This window comes from Nothoprocta perdicaria, unplaced genomic scaffold, assembly GCF_003342845.1.
Source record: "Nothoprocta perdicaria isolate Ctin4 unplaced genomic scaffold, notPer1 scaffold_139, whole genome shotgun sequence".
Lineage (NCBI taxonomy): Eukaryota > Metazoa > Chordata > Aves > Tinamiformes > Tinamidae > Nothoprocta > Nothoprocta perdicaria.
In genome coordinates, this window is record NW_020454527.1 from 747,768 (window position 1) to 766,604 (window position 18,837).

An 18,837-nucleotide genomic window follows, 5' to 3' on the forward strand; every position below is an offset into this window, starting at 1 on the left:
TCACTAGTTGAATTATTTATTATTACAGACATTTCTAAGGYACTTATCACCATGACATCTGGATGCACTTTCTAGAGCTTATAGGTGATTAATTGCTAAAACATATAAAAAAAGGGGGGAGGGGAGAGATGTAAAAAAACTRCCACGATCCTGCTGTGCTATATCTCATAGCTGTAAGTCAAAGGAGGTGGTTTTGGCCAGTCAGATGAAAAAACAGAAGCTCATTGCTTCTGCTCAGCCCACACTTTGAGGTACAATTGCGATCCTTGTTAAACACATCCAGACAAACACTTCAAAGTATTTTTGACAGAAGTTATTTGCAGAGAAAAGCCTCTTTTCCAGAGTGCCCCGTTGTCAGATCCCAGAGCCTTCTTCCTGGACCTACTTATGCTAGTATTTTGTATTAGCAGAAGCCACACAATCTGGATAATTAAATCTCCTTCCTTAGCCCCTTCCTTAGCCCTCCCACTAGCTGTCTCTCTCTTCCTGTGAGCCRTATTGCCTGACTCCAGGCCGTGGAATACGTGGATGCTTTAGGTGGAATAAGGAGTAAGTGTTCTGCACAATGTTATCTTTTTCTGGTGTTTGTTAGGGACTTATTTCAAACTGTTTATCTATGTCTTCCCTGAGATCTGGGTTCAAACCCCACATCTTCTTCTGCCATATACATGCACTCCCTTGTTCTGATCTGAATTTTGACAACAGACCATCAAAACCACTAACTCTATGATTTTGACTGGCTCTGTGATTTTGGCTGACTCTACGATTTTGTAAGCACCAAAACTCAGACTGTTCAATACAGCATTCTCTTGTTTCTGTCTCAAGTCCTGTGTTATTATTATTCATACTGTGAAGCTTTCCCTGCATCAAGCTGTACTTGCTGCTGCATTACATTTGTGCTTTTTTTTCTCTCTTTTTTTCTTTAAAAAGAAAAAAAATGCTCACTTGTTTTATCTTGCAGTATACCGTATTAGTCTTGCTTACTACTCAGGGAAGAGTATTACCCAGCTAAACTTAATTACCTTTTTTTTTTTTTAAAAAAAAAAAAAAAAAGGAAGTGTACTAATTGTATTAATTCAGAAAATAATACTAGACTAGTCATACTAGTCGGAGTCTATGATGTACCAATAGCAGATACTTAGGCAATAATACAATATTAGGATAAATCTCTAGTGATATTATAACATCCAATCTTCCATTAAGCTCTGGTTTACAGGCTTTGAGAGGACCTGTATCTTCATACTTCAGAGTCCTCAGCAGACTTGCCTTCCGTGAAGCCTTCAACCAGGTCTGGAGCTAAACTGTCTGAAAAAAAAAATCTGTTTGTTTCTTAATTTAAAAATATTTGTCCAAATTTTCCATGTGTCATCTAGTTTAATTTTTAAGTGAAACAGTCATTCTCTAGTCACATCATTTGCATTATTTGAGAACATATTGAGCTCTATCAAATTCCTGCCCTTTTTTTTTAGCTTCTTGTTTTGCAAGCTAAAAAAACTACTCTGTTTAACCTCTTCACATAGAAGCCTTTACATGCTTATAATCACCATATTATTTTAGCATATTTGGGGATACAATTCAGCTGTCTTTTTCTTCAGTCAGGATTTCATATGACATGTGAAGTTTATAATATTCTAGCTCCATGCACCATGTCTTATTCTTGAAAGCAATAGTTAGTACAGCCCAGTGTACTAACAGTGTTGAAGGGTGATATGTTTGAGATCTATGATATCTTTAACATCTACAATGTCAAAAGTAGTCTATGAGGAAACCTCATTATAAAGGTATAGAGGCTGCTGTTGGACTGGACTAGCAGCTGAGCACAAACTGTACCTTGAAAACCATGAGAAAGATTGACAGTAAATTCGAGAATAGTTGACACAGATCTAAAAAGTTTGTATTCATAAAAGTCAGGTCAGGAAAAAAAAAAAAAGAAAAGAAAAAAGAGAGAGATTCCTATTTTTCACTTCTAGTTACAGGCTAAGGACACACACATTGCCAAAAATAATGCAGCTACTTTCTGGACACACAATTGGCAGGTTTATGCTGTTTTTTGGCTGAAACTTAACCCGGGAGGAGTAATAGTCTGATCCCTCTTATCATAAAGCCTGATTTATAATTTGTGAGTCATTACCAAATCATGCAAACACAAAATACTGGAGGTTTGTGGAAACTAGAAATAAAACTTCAGAARAGAAGGAGACAGAGAAGCCCTTCCCTACAGCAAACCCTTCAAAGGCAGCGTTTTTGTCACAAAACTACGCAATGGACGTTCCAAACYGCAGAAGATGTGGCCCATCGAATAACAGTGTATATAAGGAAAACAAAACTGAGCACATTTTCTATTAGTTATATGAAGGAAGATGACCAGAAAAAGAGAGAGATTTTTAGTAGGTAGAAAGCACCCTCTGCAAACTCAGAGGTGCAACAGACCTGACATCAGTACAGCACTGCTTCGCTGGAAAACCTTTCCCTTTCCCTTTAAAGACAGCCATGACTTCTGGTTTAGGGAGGACTCCTCCTCCACACTCAAAGATATTTCTAAAATTATCTTGTGCCACTAAAATGTGATATAGCTTAAGCAGGAGTCACAGTATAAATTCCTAATTTGACTAGTGAAACATATGGCCAGCACAGTGAAAAAAAATAGCAGAGAGGGAGAGGAGGAGCCGCTCACTGGTTGAAGTTTTTCAAAGTTTAAAGACTTTAGGGGGTCAGGGCTGCCCATTCTACAATTTCCTTTACCTTGATGCTATTAACAGACTTAAAACAGAATTTTGATTTGTTTAGGTAATTTATGCATTCAAGGAAAATCAAAGTAGTAGGAAAGGTCTTCAAAGGACAAAATTGCCTCTTTTATTATCATGCAGTTGCACGTAGTCTACCACAATATAGACCAGACTTGTGCATTTAAGAAATAAATTTGGGTTGCCCCAAAGAGAATAAAGGTATTATAACGTGGTTGTATCAGCATCTCACATTTTCACCAAATTACAGGAGATTTCAGATGGTTATAGATCTTGTATTTTGCATGATCAGACTTACCTTTCTCATCTATAATATTTTCAGTATCTGACATAGTGTTTTCCATTAAAGTCTCTTTAGTTATTTAATGCTGCAAACATTTTATATAGGGCTCTGTATGAAGACACCTTTAGCCTGATGCCTATCTAGGTACACTTTTTCTTTTCTAGACTACATAAATTTAGTCCCCTATGTCTCATTCTTCAATCTGTGAATTATCTTTGTGCCTTCCTTTGTAATTTCCTAACACATTAGTACTTTACTTATTGCCACATGAAATAGCCCCCAAAAGTGATTCATTCTGTCATGAAATTATAACTCTGTAATCTTTCCCTCCTGCTGCACTTTCTTTCCTCTCTGGCAGGGCAACTAAATCTTTAGGTCTCAATGTGTTATTCAGTTTGATCGCTCAGAAATATTTTTGTCTTTTGCTGTCTTGCCAATATGCCTGAGCCCAGACCCACTGTGCTCATCTCAAAGGCTCAGAGTGTTAATCATTCATGACCACTTAATCACCAGCTTCACTGCTGAAGCTGACAACAGGGGTGACRATTAGTATGAATTACAGTGGCCTCTTGCATGTAAATAGTCTAGAAGATCTGGAAAAGCCTTTTCAATCAAAATGATTTGGGACAAAAAAAAGAAGCATCTGAAAAATTGCAGTGTCTCACCCAGGAGGACAAATAGATGTGCAAGACACACATTCCCTTCCCATCTCAACAGATATCTTCATCAGTGTAGTGCCCTAAGGAAACACATTTTAATGAGAGAAATATCTGATTCGCTACAACAGAGTGTTCAGATTTAGAAATACTGGAATATCTTGTTACTAGAGAGAAGATGAAACACTACTCTATAGCTAAATTAAAAATGCCATAAAGGTGAAAAAAAAAAGTTTAGTATTCCACCTCTTATAAATTCAAGAACACAAGAATTCCATAATTTAGTTTAAAACAGAAGCCCTGATTTTTGCTCARATCTCTCAATCTAGACTAAGAGCCTCCTGGGAAYTGATTTCACAAAATAATTGCGCAGACATTAGACTAGAATTCCAGATCTCCAGCAGTGTCAACTGAGCTAGAATCTGTGCTAAAGAGAGATTCTGTATATTTGCTGTCACACTAGTAGTTTCTGGAATGTGCTCTGGACTTTTGATTTGAACAGGGAAAACACTCCTTTCAGAAAATAATACATGACATAATAAAGAGAGTAGCTTCTAAGAAATAGGTTTCAAAAAAAAAGCAGGAGTTATTCTGTGAAGCCTGCTGCATAATGGAAGCTCACAAAACCCATGATTTTAGCAATAGTGAAGAGAGAACTGGATATCCGCACAGATAGTAAGGACATCCACACGCTCACACGCTAATTTGGAAATTTACACAAATTAAGAGATGTGGAAACCCTTGTGGTGTTATTACCAGCTCTGAATATGTGAGAATACTCACCCAAAAGGCAAGCTCCATCATTAACGTGTATTGAAGTGTCCTGTCTCAGAGATAACACACAGCACTAGACAGAGCCAATAGATCAGTCACTGATCCTCTCCTTTACTGAGAGATTTCATGACGGGGGTACCTCTGGAAGAGTATGTGAGGACTTTCCCACTTAGCTTTGCCCTCTTGTAGATTTACCTAATGACTGACTGTTAACGAAGACGATGGCTGTTAACAGAGACAAGACTTTGTCATTCGTACTATGAGGTAGCACTGAGCACCTATAGACACTGTCACGCTTTCACATCCACATGTGGCCTTTTCTTCCCTTTTCTGGCACTAACTTAAACATCAAGAAGAAGGGACTTAGAAATAATATTATGGTAAATGCAGAGCAATGACTTCAAACCAGACACTACGATTCCTGATATGCTTTGCTGCAGCGCAGTACAGATCTACCCTTCCACAGAGCAGAGGGCTTGCAASCTGGCCCCTGGCTGACACCCTGGTTAATGCAGAACACTCTATTCCTTTCTATTGGAAAAGAGATTTAAAGCCTCTTGGAGGATCAATGTAGCCCACAGGAAGCTACTCCCCAAAGTTTTATCCTGCTGAGTCCTTCACATGTCTGACAGGGACTGCAAATTTTCCTGCGGTTGTGAAATACAGATACATAATGGTCACTGTCAGGATAAACGTGAGTGAAGTTCTGCAAACATCATCATGAACTTCTCCTGTACTATTCACTTGAGCATATAAGCTGCATTTTTGTGAATCTCACTTTTTGTGGATGAAGCTACTTTTGAGAGATTCTTGGAAAGAACAAGTGCTCATCCATCATGCTCCTCCACTAGGGCTGATCATGTGAAGGGCTGAGCAAACTCTGCTGCACTGATTTGAGACTGTCAGATGTTTGCCAGGTTAGGCACCAGGATGGCCAGGGAGTCTGCTGAATATACACTTCACCAGAAGGATGATATTTCTGGTGTTCAGCCCAAATTTCCAGTCTAGACGTATCCTAGGTGCCACTCAAACWGTGCCTTTCCCACTTGCCTACCCGCTACTGCAGTTTGTAGATCTGTTTTATGTAATTATCTCAAAGAGGATTTAAAATGTAAGAAAGAAAAACATGGTAAATTTAACTTAATCTCAGACACAAGCAACTTATAGGACTCTAGGTTGAACAGCCCACTCATTCCTCTGTGGCACTGCTCAGATATCACTTTGATTGACTAGAAGAAACCAGATCAAATACTTTAGACATAGACAGAGATGAAAACATACATTTAGATCATTTAAGATAGTCCCTTAATTCATACTGACTGAATTTGAAGGTGCTATATTGTCTACTCACAATTTTTAAATAACAAAGAACTATCCTCCCAACCAGAATCGCTTATTAAATCCAATTAGAAAGCAGGCTGCACCATCATCAGTGCCACATGTGGTAATGGGAACTATGCTATAGCAGCAGCTGCCAAGATAGATTTAGACTGTGGCAAAATTAAATTGACTGGTTTTCATGATATTTGAAGCACATAGCAAACTCCCATAAATSCTTCTCTCTATATATATTACCATCCAGGGCATCAGCAGCACATATTTTAAATAGCTCAGAAATTGGCCTATCTTGTGATGTTTTTAATTTATTGGACATAGTGCAGATTTATTTATTTTTTTGTTAGCATGCGGGTGGTGAATACATGTTGCTCCATCCACAAGCATCCTGAAATCATACGTGCTAAGAATGCATAGCAGAGAGGCTGTATGAGAAGGGTGCATGTCCTCGAAGCCTTGGGATCTGGRGCAGAGGGCTTGTGTTGAATCAAAACTACCTTCAACCCAAAAGTCAGAAGCATTCAATCAGCTGCTTTTCCCTGCAGTCCTCCTCTTTTAGAGCCGTCACTCAACCTAATTAAAAAATGGACATAGGAGTGGGACCATGGCTAAGGGAAGAGAAAGCAGGAAGAGAAAAAATCCAACAAATTAAAAATTAACTTACATGCTGGAAAATAATTTTCCCTATAAAACATAAGTGCAGCTTCCCCTGTTGCTCTGGTAAATGAAATTTAAATATTTAACCACAGTGCTGGCACCACAGTGGCTGCAACCCGAGCCACCCCCTACCCACAAGTGGCAGAGTAAATCTTTCAGAGCTGAAATAGCCTTGCTGCTCTCAGCTCTGCAGGGCTGCTTGGCTGAACCATGTGTCCACCTCTTCTGCTTATGGCAGCTCCACCAGCCCCAGGCAAATGCAGATGGTGAAGAGGATGCCATATGGATGAGGCAGGGGGTACCAGGTGCTTCTGTCCCTTATATTACCTCAGGTACAAGAAAAAGTCAGTGGGACACCAGCCCTTCAAAGAGTGTTCTGGCCTACTGCAGCCAGGACCAGCCATAAATCTCCTACATATTGCATGACAAAAAATATTCAAGACATCTTTCAACTCATCCTAAATGGAAAAGWGGTCATTGGTGATCAATAGTCTGTTTTATTTATTTATTTATATTTTTCTTGAAAGATTAAACATCCAGAAGTCCTGCTGAAGCCAATGTTAGAAATAGTGACATGGTGCATTTAGAAAATCAGACCACTAATCAGGTAACAGGCAGGTTACCTGCAGGGACAGAATGGTTCCTTGGCATATATTCAATACTACTCTGTCCAGCTTGTTTTTCCTTTTCTTTTTACTTTTTACTTTTTTTTCCAAATGGGCTGCATAATAGAAGCTCCAGCACCCGTTAGTAACTATCCAGTAATCAAAGAGCTCTTTCTTTTTATTATTCTGCTAAAGTGCTCCCTCCTTGAGGTATTTATCTKCTCCTACTCACTCTAAAATCTCTCCTTTGTGAGACTCTTCAGGGTCCTCACTTCCAAATACAAGGGATTATTTTGCACATAGTAGTTTAAAGCTTAATTGTTTTCCCCTTTCCCAATTGAGAGAGCTGGCATTGTGCTCTCCTCCATGCTTTTGCCACCCAAAACTAATGAGAACTTTTCCACGCGTGGCTAAGGAGCAGGCATAGAAGATGGACAAGATGGTTTCTTTAGGATACATTACTGTGGAAGTTACAGCTGTGACGGAACAGTCTCTGCTCCAGACTTCCTCCAGATAAAGGGGCYCTGACCCCAGCTTACATTACAGTTYGGGCTCTATTTTCTTATTCATTCATAGTACATCATATCATGCACATGCATTCATTCATGCATAGTGCATTCATAGGATGCATTCATATCAATGCATCYTAAAGTGAAAGATGGATAAATGCAGTACGCGCAACTATTTGCAGCTGAGAAAAGCATCTGCCTGTTCAGATCTCAATGAGGAAAGCAAAATAACAGATCATGGTAATATGGGTTAAATATTAACCGAAAAATGCTTCTTCGGAAGCCTAACTGAAGACTTTGAGAAGAAAATCAGAGCACAGATGATATAGTTTACTCTGATTTCTCACTGTCTCACTCTGGAGCAAAATCCCATACCCTCTGTTATGAAAATGCTGAGWCAAGAGATCAAAATTGGGCTGTACCCTACAGGGCACCTTGTGGGAGGAGGTGAGCTTCCCTTTATCATAAGTAGTTAGGAGTGCTGGGAAAGAAGGAATCAGACACATTTAAACATTCAAATCACTCTATCTTACCTCTCAAGAACAGACACAAACCTAATCATAAGAGGAAAAGCTGGATGCAGCAGGGAAAAGAATCTTCTCTTGCTTAGCCAAAGGCAATGTAAAGCACTAAATATCATGTCTGGGAGATATTGAGGCCTTTAGATTGCCAAAGAAATGTTATCTTACCTAGAAGTAATAGGAAAAGTTTTTAAGTAACTGTTTACTGTCCCATGGCTCTTGCAATCAGAAAGAGAAAGGTCATATGGCTGGGAAAGTCTGCATAACTCTGAGGAATCAAACAGTGATTACTACTGCTCCCACCATGCTGCTTCCAAACACACTTACACAAATCAGTTAAATTGAACATTGCCATCAAGAGTTAACAGAGCTGTTCAGTAGCCAATGGACTAGATCTCAAGTCCTATTTCTACTAAGCCAAAGAAGTTATGCAACCCCTTTCCACAGATACAGCACTTGGACTATTTTTGCATGCTTCCTTGCAAGCATTGACAGTACAATAAGGAGAGCAATAGCTGAATGGGTCTGGGTGCTAAATGCTTCTAGGGCCAGTTTGATARGAGGACTACAACATACCTGATAAAATGAGAGAGGCAGTCTGATTCCAGTGCTGGTCACGATTATGCAAGCCTCTCACAAAGCTATATTCTTCCACAGCTATATTACACATAATCTGAAGATAAGACTGTCCTCGAGAAAGCTCTGACAGACACCACATTTTTTTCCAGAGCAGGCAGAGTCTACTCCCTGTAGCAGCTAGTGCAGAGTGTAGTTAAATTTATTTCCTGATGATATGGAAAAGGAAGCGAGTTCCTGCTGGGTCCTCCTGAGAAACCCTTAGTGCAGGTTTCAGCTATGCCTACACTCTGCACAACAGGGGGGAATACTTTTTATTGGACACTTTCTATTTAAAAAAAACTCTCCAGAGCAGAAGTAATACTATCATTCAAATTGGATACTGAAGATGATCATTACAGTCTTTGAGAAGAGATACATGGGCAAATTCATGACAAGAAAACACAAGCAAGTTTCAAAGGAAGGGTTTATCTGCTTATCTGGTAGATAGGCTAATGGACTGAATCATTCATCCTGTATTTACTACACAATTTGTCCACATCAGCTTCAATAAAGCAATGTGACAGTCTCCCCTTACCTGCTTTTATTCCCAAGTCATTGTGCTGAGACAAAAATCCTCTTCCAAAAACTAAGGCTTAGAAAATGCAAAAGGCCACACTGAATAAGTATTATCATCCATTCTAGGCTTAAAACATCTATGAAACTATGAGGTCTCAAGTTCTGTCTCTTTCCCTGCAGGTAAAAAATCAATAAACATTGATCACTCATTTTCACAAGGACAGAGCTGCAGTAAAAGCCAGCACTCTCCTTTCTTAGCASTAAAGGGCAAAAGCAAAATTCTCCCTGTTGTTCCTAACCTCTATATTTTCAGTCCAGAAAGCACTCTCYGGTTCAGATATAGCCATCCTTCATTTTTGCTCGTGTGAGAAAATTGATCATGTGGTCAGGTTCAAAAGAGATCTCAAACAGGAAACACCTGAATTAACAAGGTCTTGGCTCATCAGAGCTTCTCTTGCATGTCCCTCTAGGATCAGTAACAGTCTTTACAAATCAGCTTACAGGAGGACAACAACGTATTTTTCCACACTTGGAATTGTTCAGTCACAATAACCCCATGCAGTGCTACAGACTTGGGGCAGAGAGGCTGGAGAACTGCGCGGCAGAAAAGGACCTGGGGTTGTTGGTCGACAGCTGGCTGAACGTGAACCAGCAGTGAGCCCAGGTGGCCAAGGAGGCCAACAGCCTCCTGGCTTGTATCATGAGCAGCATAGCCAGCAGGACCAGGGAGGTGATCACCTTCCACTGGTGAGATCACACTGCACTGTGTTTGGTTTTGGGCCCCTCACTACGAGAAAGACACTGAGGTGACAGAGTGTGTCCAAAGGAGGGCAATAAAGCTGGTGAAGGGGCTGGAGCACRGACTTTATGAGGAGTGGCTGAAGGAGCTGGGGTTATTCAGTCTAGTAAAGAGGAGGCTCAGGACTTATTGTTCTCTACAACTACCTGAAAGGAGGTTGTGGTGAGACAAGGCTGATCTCCAGAACAGGAGATAGGACAAGAAGAAATGGTCTCAAGTTGCCCCAGGGGAGGATTAGGTCAGACATTAGGAAAAAAATCTACACAGAAAGGGTAGCCAAGAATTGGAACAGGCTGCCCAGGGAAGTGGTGGTGTCATTATCCCCAGCAGTGTTCAAGAAATGTGTAGATTACTTACAGACATGGTTTATCAGGCATGGTGGTAATGGGTAATGGGTAATCCAAATGGGGTTGGATTTGATCTTGAAGGTCTTTTCCAACCATAATGATTCTATGAATCTATACTATGTGGAGGAAAAGTTCTAGGAATAGGTAAGTCTTGATTTGCTTTTCTTGGCTTAAGCTGAAATGTTACCCCAGCAGTTATGAAAGGAGGCATACTTTTAGCTTAAAGGTARTAGGCTTGTTGGGCCCTACTGGTGGTTCTTGCTGATGATTCTACTTACAGAGGTATCTCCTGTATGGTGCTGCTACTCAACCGCAAAGCTGCTGCTGCCTTGTAAATAGGAAACAGGAAATTTCACAATACAAAAATGTGAGATTCTATCAGAGGTGAGTAACTTGGAAGAAAAGAAACTGAAGGGAGCACAGTTCCAAGCTAGAGGGAAAAGCTGGAGCTGGGAGAAGGGCTGAAAACAACTTGGTCTGAGCCCCTGAGTATGAATAAATGGAGCTTAGCCAAACTCTGTATGTGACAAGTGTGTCTATTTAGTACGTTTTTTTATTGTGTTTGAATTCAGAACTGAAGAACTCTTCATGAAACAGGCAACATCTGTACATCCAAAGCAACTTCTAAATCAGCTAATCACTCTGTCAAATCCGATTTCAATATATCACATCTCAAGGGGTTGGTACAATCTGAGTCATGCTGAAAAAAAATAACAGCCTTCAGATYACCATGCTGCTTTCATCCCTATACTCAGAAAGGTCAGGCTTTGAGAAGAATGAGGATGGGTGAAAGTATAATATATAAATTCACAAACATAGGCCTAATTATAGTGACTAYGCAACTATGCTGTGCCCAATTCTTTGATTTTTTTCTGTGTTAGGTAATCCTGACAGCCCTTTGCTGATGATTTACTCATGGTGTTCACTGGAAAAGAGAAACCTCTGAAGCTGCTGGTGATAATAAACATGCTCTAATACCACAAAAAAGAAAAAGAAAAAAAAAAAAAAAACAGAGAGGAGGAGGAGAGATGAAGCCTTACAGTTTTCTAAGCCTGCCTTCATATCCTCTGTGCAACAAGAGATAAAGGTGCTTTCTGATACACAATTGCGTTTGTAGAGGAACAACTGTTCAGTTGAGAGCAATTTTACCTTTTTTATCAGAAGGTTTTTTGCTGTAGTGGGGATCCCCAAGCTGTTTCTGAGAGAATAAAGTGAGGTGATCCCTTCACAAATGAGCTAATATAGTAGGGTCACACAGTACTCAAAGCGGAAAACTASGAGTACAGACAGCTCTGCTATTTTTTCACTTCAACTACTAATTTCCTGAGTATCCTTGAGTAGGGGAATTGATTTCTGCAAGGCCCATTTTCTGAGAAACAGAGCTCCCAATACTTCCTTACTACATGAAGAATCTACAATGCTTGGAAAGATGTGTCCACATTATGAAAGAGAATGTCTCCTCCTTAAACAGTGTTCTGGTCAAGGAGATTTGGAGAAGTTTTGTCACTTYACACTAGTTCGGACAGAGCCCTGTAGCTTGACATGCAGATGAATACAACAAATCTATATCAAATGTTTTAAAGTGTAAGAAATAGCTGAGATTTAAGCTTTACCTCACTGAAATCTACACAGGGTGCCCACTTAGGTTTAGGCTTAGTTGCAAAGTCATAGGTGCAAAGTACTTACACATATTCTTAAGTGCTAGGATGCTCCTGATGTAGTCAGCAAGGGCCTCTATGCAGGGGATTAAAGGCCATCATGTACTTAAGAGAACTGCTGAAGTTATGATCACATGCACAGGTCTAATACTCATACACATATATTCTGCTTTCACAGTGATGTAAACCTAGAACAACTCTACTAAAATTAGTGGCATTTTCTTATCTTATACCAGTGTGCAATAACATCAGAACTTTTTTTTAAGAGACAGTATTAAATGTGTCTTACTGTGCTTTCTGCTTCTGAAGATACCTTTGCCAGAATTGCTAGATTTCTGCAAACTGTCTATTATTTGGGACAATTGAGAGATTTCCATCTCTGTAATATTAATTTTTTTGCTTTTATCTGCATTGCCCTGAGGAACCATCTTTCATCCTTGCAACAGAGATACTGAGAGATGCCCTACTATGTATATTGCTTTTTTCAGCATTTGAACAGAATATATTTATAGAGAAGATATTATTTTAATCTGAAAAATATACCCCACTAGCCCAAGATGCTGCTGTTTTCATGCCTTAGCTGAGATGATGTTTCCTGCTTTTTCACATTAATGGTTTTGGTTGTTGAAAGAAATGTGGAAGCAAAGTGATCTCAGGGCATCTAGTGGTTCACGGTGGAAACTACATCTTCATGCCAGCAGTCCATGCATGAAAAGACGCATCAATGAGTGGGGAGAGGATCCTGAGCACTAGAGAAGAGCATCAACCCTTCTACCCATGCTCAGCAACAAGTCTCTGGCTTCCATCACAAAAGTTTAGCCTTTTGAAAGGTTCTGCATGTGTCACTGCCAAGTCTTCATCATCTCCATCAAATGGCAGTGACAGGAACCAGAGAGGCTGGAAGACTGCAAGAGTCTGATCATTTGTCCTCTGCATCCATTCCCAGACTGAAACATCCCAAAACTAACTGGGCTGTAAAATCCTTTCAATTAATGCAGTACAAATCAAACGGTGGAATTATGCCTCAGTTTTGCCTGTATGATTAAAGGTACATATTAAATGAAGTGTTTACCATGTGGAAATGCTGCTTACTCCTACTTCTGTGGATGAAAGTACAGAAGATCGGTATAGATACCATAGTCAGTTAGGTACCATTCAAAGGCTTTTTTCATGTCCATATAAATGCAAATAGCTTGGCTAAGAGTGCTAGTACTGCAGATTAAATAGGACTTCTTTGAAGATATTGTCTATGCAGCCTAAAGCTGGACTGCTATGGGCTTCGTTCTTATCCTTCGGTTCCATGATTTTGTGCTAATTTTCACAGCAGCCTCTGACATGTACTGCAGACCTGGGCTGAAATGATCATCAAAACTATTCACGACAACTAGCAGAGAAGCTGCCAGCTACTGCCAAAATCTTCTTTGGATTTCAGTAATGCTAGCAACAATGAGCCTGCAGTTCACCTGACCAAAGTTAGACTTAGAGATCGGAGTATATGTTCTAGTTCTCAGAAAAGCATTTGTGTGCCAGAAATGCTTCTAATGTAACAGGGAAGGCATATGCCAAATACCTGATCAGCATGTCATCGGATAGCAGATAGTTTAATATACAAACAGCCCTTAGCAAATGTATCATGCAATGTTAAAACATGTTTCCATACCTATGTTTTATGCTTTCAAACATAACGGAAGTCAAGACTAGTATATTTTGTATGCTAGCCACTGGATGAAATGTGATTTGTTGCCGTTTGCACAGGAATATRTCAATGCTGTGCTGTTTGGTGTCTGCCACTGCTAAAGTAAAGTATCCTAAATGGTAGGATACCATTAGGATGCCAAAGACTATGTCAAGTCTTTGGCAAGGAAAGACAAAAATGAATGGGCTGAAAAAGGCAGACAGAATTTGGAGTGCAAGTGAGTAGTGATGGGTAGAATTACTCAAGCTGCTTTATTACTGGCAATYAGTAGAACAACTTCTATTCAAAGGCCATTTGTTCTTGGAGTAAAGAGATTAGAGATGTGTTTCTGCTCTTGGATAATATACAGAAAGGTGTCCATGAATTCCCAAGTGGAATTTGCATTTCCAACTTGCAATTTCACCAAATGTTATTCTGTTTAAATGTCACTACCAGTAGATTGATCTTCACCATCCTAAAAATGCAGTGTGAGGTGTGAATGATAGAATACACATATTTTATTGAGACAACAGAGTCCAGGTTGATGGCATATGATGATACTATTGACAGGAAATATTTCAGAGACATATTGTCTCCTAGTGAACATATTCTGGTTAGTAAGAATATTTAGAAGGACTGAGAGAGGCATATCATAACACAGACCTAAAGGAAAAATGATTGTAACTATGCAGCCTGTGCTGACTTGATCACTGGAATGCTACTTAAAGGTGAAAACATGACCTAAGTAATTTAGATCTAATAAATAATACTGCTATTTTTATCATAATTCTGACTAATCTTAAGAAATATGTTTTAGTGGTGGATGACCCTCTTAGAATAAAAACTGCTCAAAGGGTTTGGATTCCTGATCCAGCCTAGCTAGTGAAAAAAGATGTTGTTCATATTCCTAAACAGGGATGTGTCCTGTGTATTGCTGCCCATTCCTATTCAGGGGACCTCTAACAAAGACTTTTGTATATACTCAGTATACCAATATAGCCCTCTCCTTGTAACTCCAGCTTGATGGCTCTGCCGATCAATTCTCAGTAGTTTCAAACAAGAAACAGCTTCTTTTTATCGATCAAACAAAGTTGGGCAAAGACTGTAGGCAAAAAAGTCTCCACAAACATGCAGATAGATTCTCTTCAGAGCTATGTCTTGCTCTCTGCTGGGTGTTTTATTTGTGTAGATATAGCTTTCTGTTATGAAAGCAAATATCTGACAATAGAAACCCTAAAACAGATCCTTTAGGTGAGGATAATTGACACTCATTTCTCCATCAAACTGTTTGCTTGTAAAGGCATAAACTGCATTATGTGTGGCCTTCTGATACATTCTGCTACCTGTATAATATATGGAATGGCTCATAATAGCATGTAAAGAATGAGATTGTAAGAGTGAGATCATAAGGTTATTTTACAACTATATCAAAAAAAAAAAAAAAAAAAAAAAGAGAGAGAGAGATTGCATAGTAAGCTCCCCCCAGCAGAACCTTGATGGATGCCAGTATTTCTTCTTGGCAGAATAACAGCATTCAATGAAAGGTAAATAGACTGACTCCAAACTTACTTGCTGCTTSCTCCATCAAAAATGAGGCTCTCCTACATTATCATCTAGAGAAATCAGGTGGATGCAGCACCTCCATCTGTCCTTTTTGCTGAACACTTAATGACATTCAGGAGACCATCACTGTGCAGGGCAAAGCCTCTGTCCAGTTCTTGCACTATATGACTGTCGTAACAAAATCTAACCATTTCATCCTCTTTACTAATACTTTCTTTCATTTCCTTTCTTTTTTAAGACACATAAATTATTGAAAACACTGAAAGGAAGAGACCTTTACAGGAAGGCTGAGCATCACAGCTCCTCTATTTCCTTCCACGGCTGTGCACTGATTTACTCTGTTACTTTACAAATAAGGTAATAATCTCTCTATGTCTTTCTTGCTTCTGCTCTGTAAAATAGAGGTAATTAAAACACCTGCCTCAAGGGAATGTCTTACACTGTGATATTTAATGGATTAACATTTGTAAAGCTCTCTGAAAGCCTTAGATGCAAGTCTCTACCGAAATTCAAATTATCATTATCTTGCAGGATAAATATGCATTTCTCAAGACCTTACTTCCTTACTTTTGATATATGAAAGATGATAAAATGTGAGGATTAATACATCAATATAATTCAGAAAACAAAAGGAGGTCTGCTTACTGGATTGTGCTTCTAATAATATCTTCCTGTTTTCAACTTCTTACAATTTGTCCTGAGAGTAAAAGTCCCAGTCCATATAAGTGTAGGACCTGATAACACAAATGTATTTATTTTGAAACTCCATGATGGGTGTTACAGGAAAGGCATATCCCACTCAGAATCCAAAACAAATAGGCCTTTTTCCTTCATGCAATGCACAGGCTTTCTCAGACCTTCTCCCCAAAACTGCTGAATGATGCTATCTTTCTGAATACAAGAGATGTCACATCTGGACCTCTGACCAAGAGTATATACGGATTCATTTTTAACTCTGGCTGTTACAAGYTGTCTTTTAACTCTGTCAGCGAGTGCCTTAGAGATAAGAGATAACAGTTATAATCCTGTTTTTCTATAAATATGTTGTTTATGTAACAGTTCTATCTGCTGTACTGTGAATAGGGGTACCCTTACACTATCTATCCTCAAGTATATAACTGAAATCTCTCAACAGTTCAAATATACAAAAAATACAGCCAAAATCTTAAACATACATGAGATCAAACAGTTCCAAAAAAGAGGTAGATACTCTATAGTCTGATGGTGCACCAGTTTATGCATTTCCATTATTTTGGTGATGGTGGGAGTGAAAACCATCCAAACTAAAATCTGRTTGTCCTATACATGTGCCTTGGAGCTCTTGGCAAGAGCACAATTTTTGGAATGCAGTTTTTAAGTAGAGATTTTTTTTCATCCTTGTTCTAAATCTTCCACTCTCTTCTTTACTCTTTGCAAAAACRGTGAGTTTCTGTTCCTACTTCTGCTTCATACAGACAGATGAAGTGAGTCAGATCCTTTCGTTGTTTAAAACGAATGAGAGTCAGCTAAACTGTCAAAAGTAATCACGAAACCACAGATAATCTTAAAACAAATAAGATAGTTGTGCTGAAGAGCCTAATGGAGGCAAAACAGAACATCCTGGGGCTGAGAAAACATCAACTCTTCAAAGATTTGGATTTGTTTTCTTCAGAAAAAAAAGGAGTAAGCAGAAATATTAGCTTTCTAATGAATAAAAGATTCTCTATGTTTACTGAGAGAAGTTGAGAAATATTGACTTCATTTTTAGCCATGAGATTTATGTTGAATACAAGCAGGTGTGTTCTAACAGGTAGAAGAGATATTTTTATAATCCAAATGCATGTGCACATTGAAACCTTGGAAAAATTGTCTTAGATCATTGCACAATGGTCTCTAACTCACTATTTGGAAACTAGCTGTGTATTACTTGGTACCATGTCTACCTGCCATTATAATTTGTGCTAAATCCTGCTGACATCACTGCTGCTACAATGGAAAGTCATCTGGCCCAGCAGGTCAACACATATATTTGGGGACATTGATCTGAGGAGGAAATAATAATCAATACTCTTGGTCTTGTTCTGCTTGCATGCTGGTTTTGCACAGGAGTCATTGCATTTACTTCTTCGAATTTGCACATGATTGGCAACAGTTTTACAGTTTGTGAATTCGGAAGCAAGTTCTTTCTTATTGAATATTTGGATAAGATGATAAGTGCTTACTGTAAAGAGAAAACACTTAAATTTCAATCACTTCTAAACAGCAGGATTCAATGACTAACACAAGTTACATCCTGGTCACGCAGGGCATAAAGCAGCATGAGTTTAACAACACAGTGTTAAAAATGAGTCAATTAACAGAGGCACAGAGTGATTAGTACAGACCAAAATAAATGATACTTGATAAAAATACTTTCTCTATTTCATTCCTTTAATTTATTTTTTTTCTTTTTAAATTACATGAATTAGGGACACCAGGCTGACAATTTCTTCATACAGTCAGTAGSAACATGAATATTGTGGTGATAGACAACAGCTATATTAAGTATGCAGTGAGTGAATACAGATATTCATTTAGTGGCTCTACAGATATTCATGAATACATTCACTTAATTTAGAACTGAAATACATTCTCTACTGTGTACCTTTCTAAGTGTCAGACCTTTCTCTGAAGGCAAACAATATAAAAACTAGGTAGACTAAAGGAAATACTCCAAACTTTTCAAGAAGAAACTATAATATGATGTCTTTTCTATTCCACATGAGCCTATGGATTGCTTCAGTCAGACAAAAAAGAACTACAAAGTCTACTACACATGGAAGAGAAGAACACAAATCATAATTGTCTACTGCGGTGGACAACCACAGTAGAGATTCCAGGACACAAATAATATTAAGTGCTCCAAAGATGGAAGATGTGGTGCAGAGTAACTTGCAAACCTCCCACTGCTGTATGAGGCTAAAGCTGCACTGATCAGTCCCCTTGTTTAAGAGCAAAATGCCATCAGTAAATGAATGATAGCAGGAACACAAACAACTGCTTCTGATAAGCTTATTACRGGCTCCTATGTACCCACAGGAGAATTACAGCAGAAGAGACTGTGATTAGAGACAGCTGCCAAAATTGGAGGGTAGCAGGAAACAAAACTTCAGAGTTCCATAGGAAATGAGATGAAATGAAATGAACTAGCCCAGCTGAGATAATATAACGGTATATGCATTTGCCAAGCTTATAAATAAAACATTGACTTATTATTGCACTTCCATGGTGTGCAGATCCCAGGGAATTTAACATAACATGATACACATGTGGGGGCAGAAAAGGAGGTCATATATGGAAATGTGATCYTGGAAAAGGCTTTTATGTGATGCTTAAAGGAAAGAAAGAAAAAAAAAAACAAGGAATATTCAAAAACAGGCTAATGATTTTCTCTGTAGAACAAAATTCTAATCAAACTTGGGTGCATATAATATGTTGGACTTATCACAATCATTCAGATGATATCAGAGGAATGCATTGCTTTATTTATTACTGTTTATGAAAGATTTCTATGTCTTTTTCAATTTTTATCACTGGAGCTTGACGTTATTTTCATTTT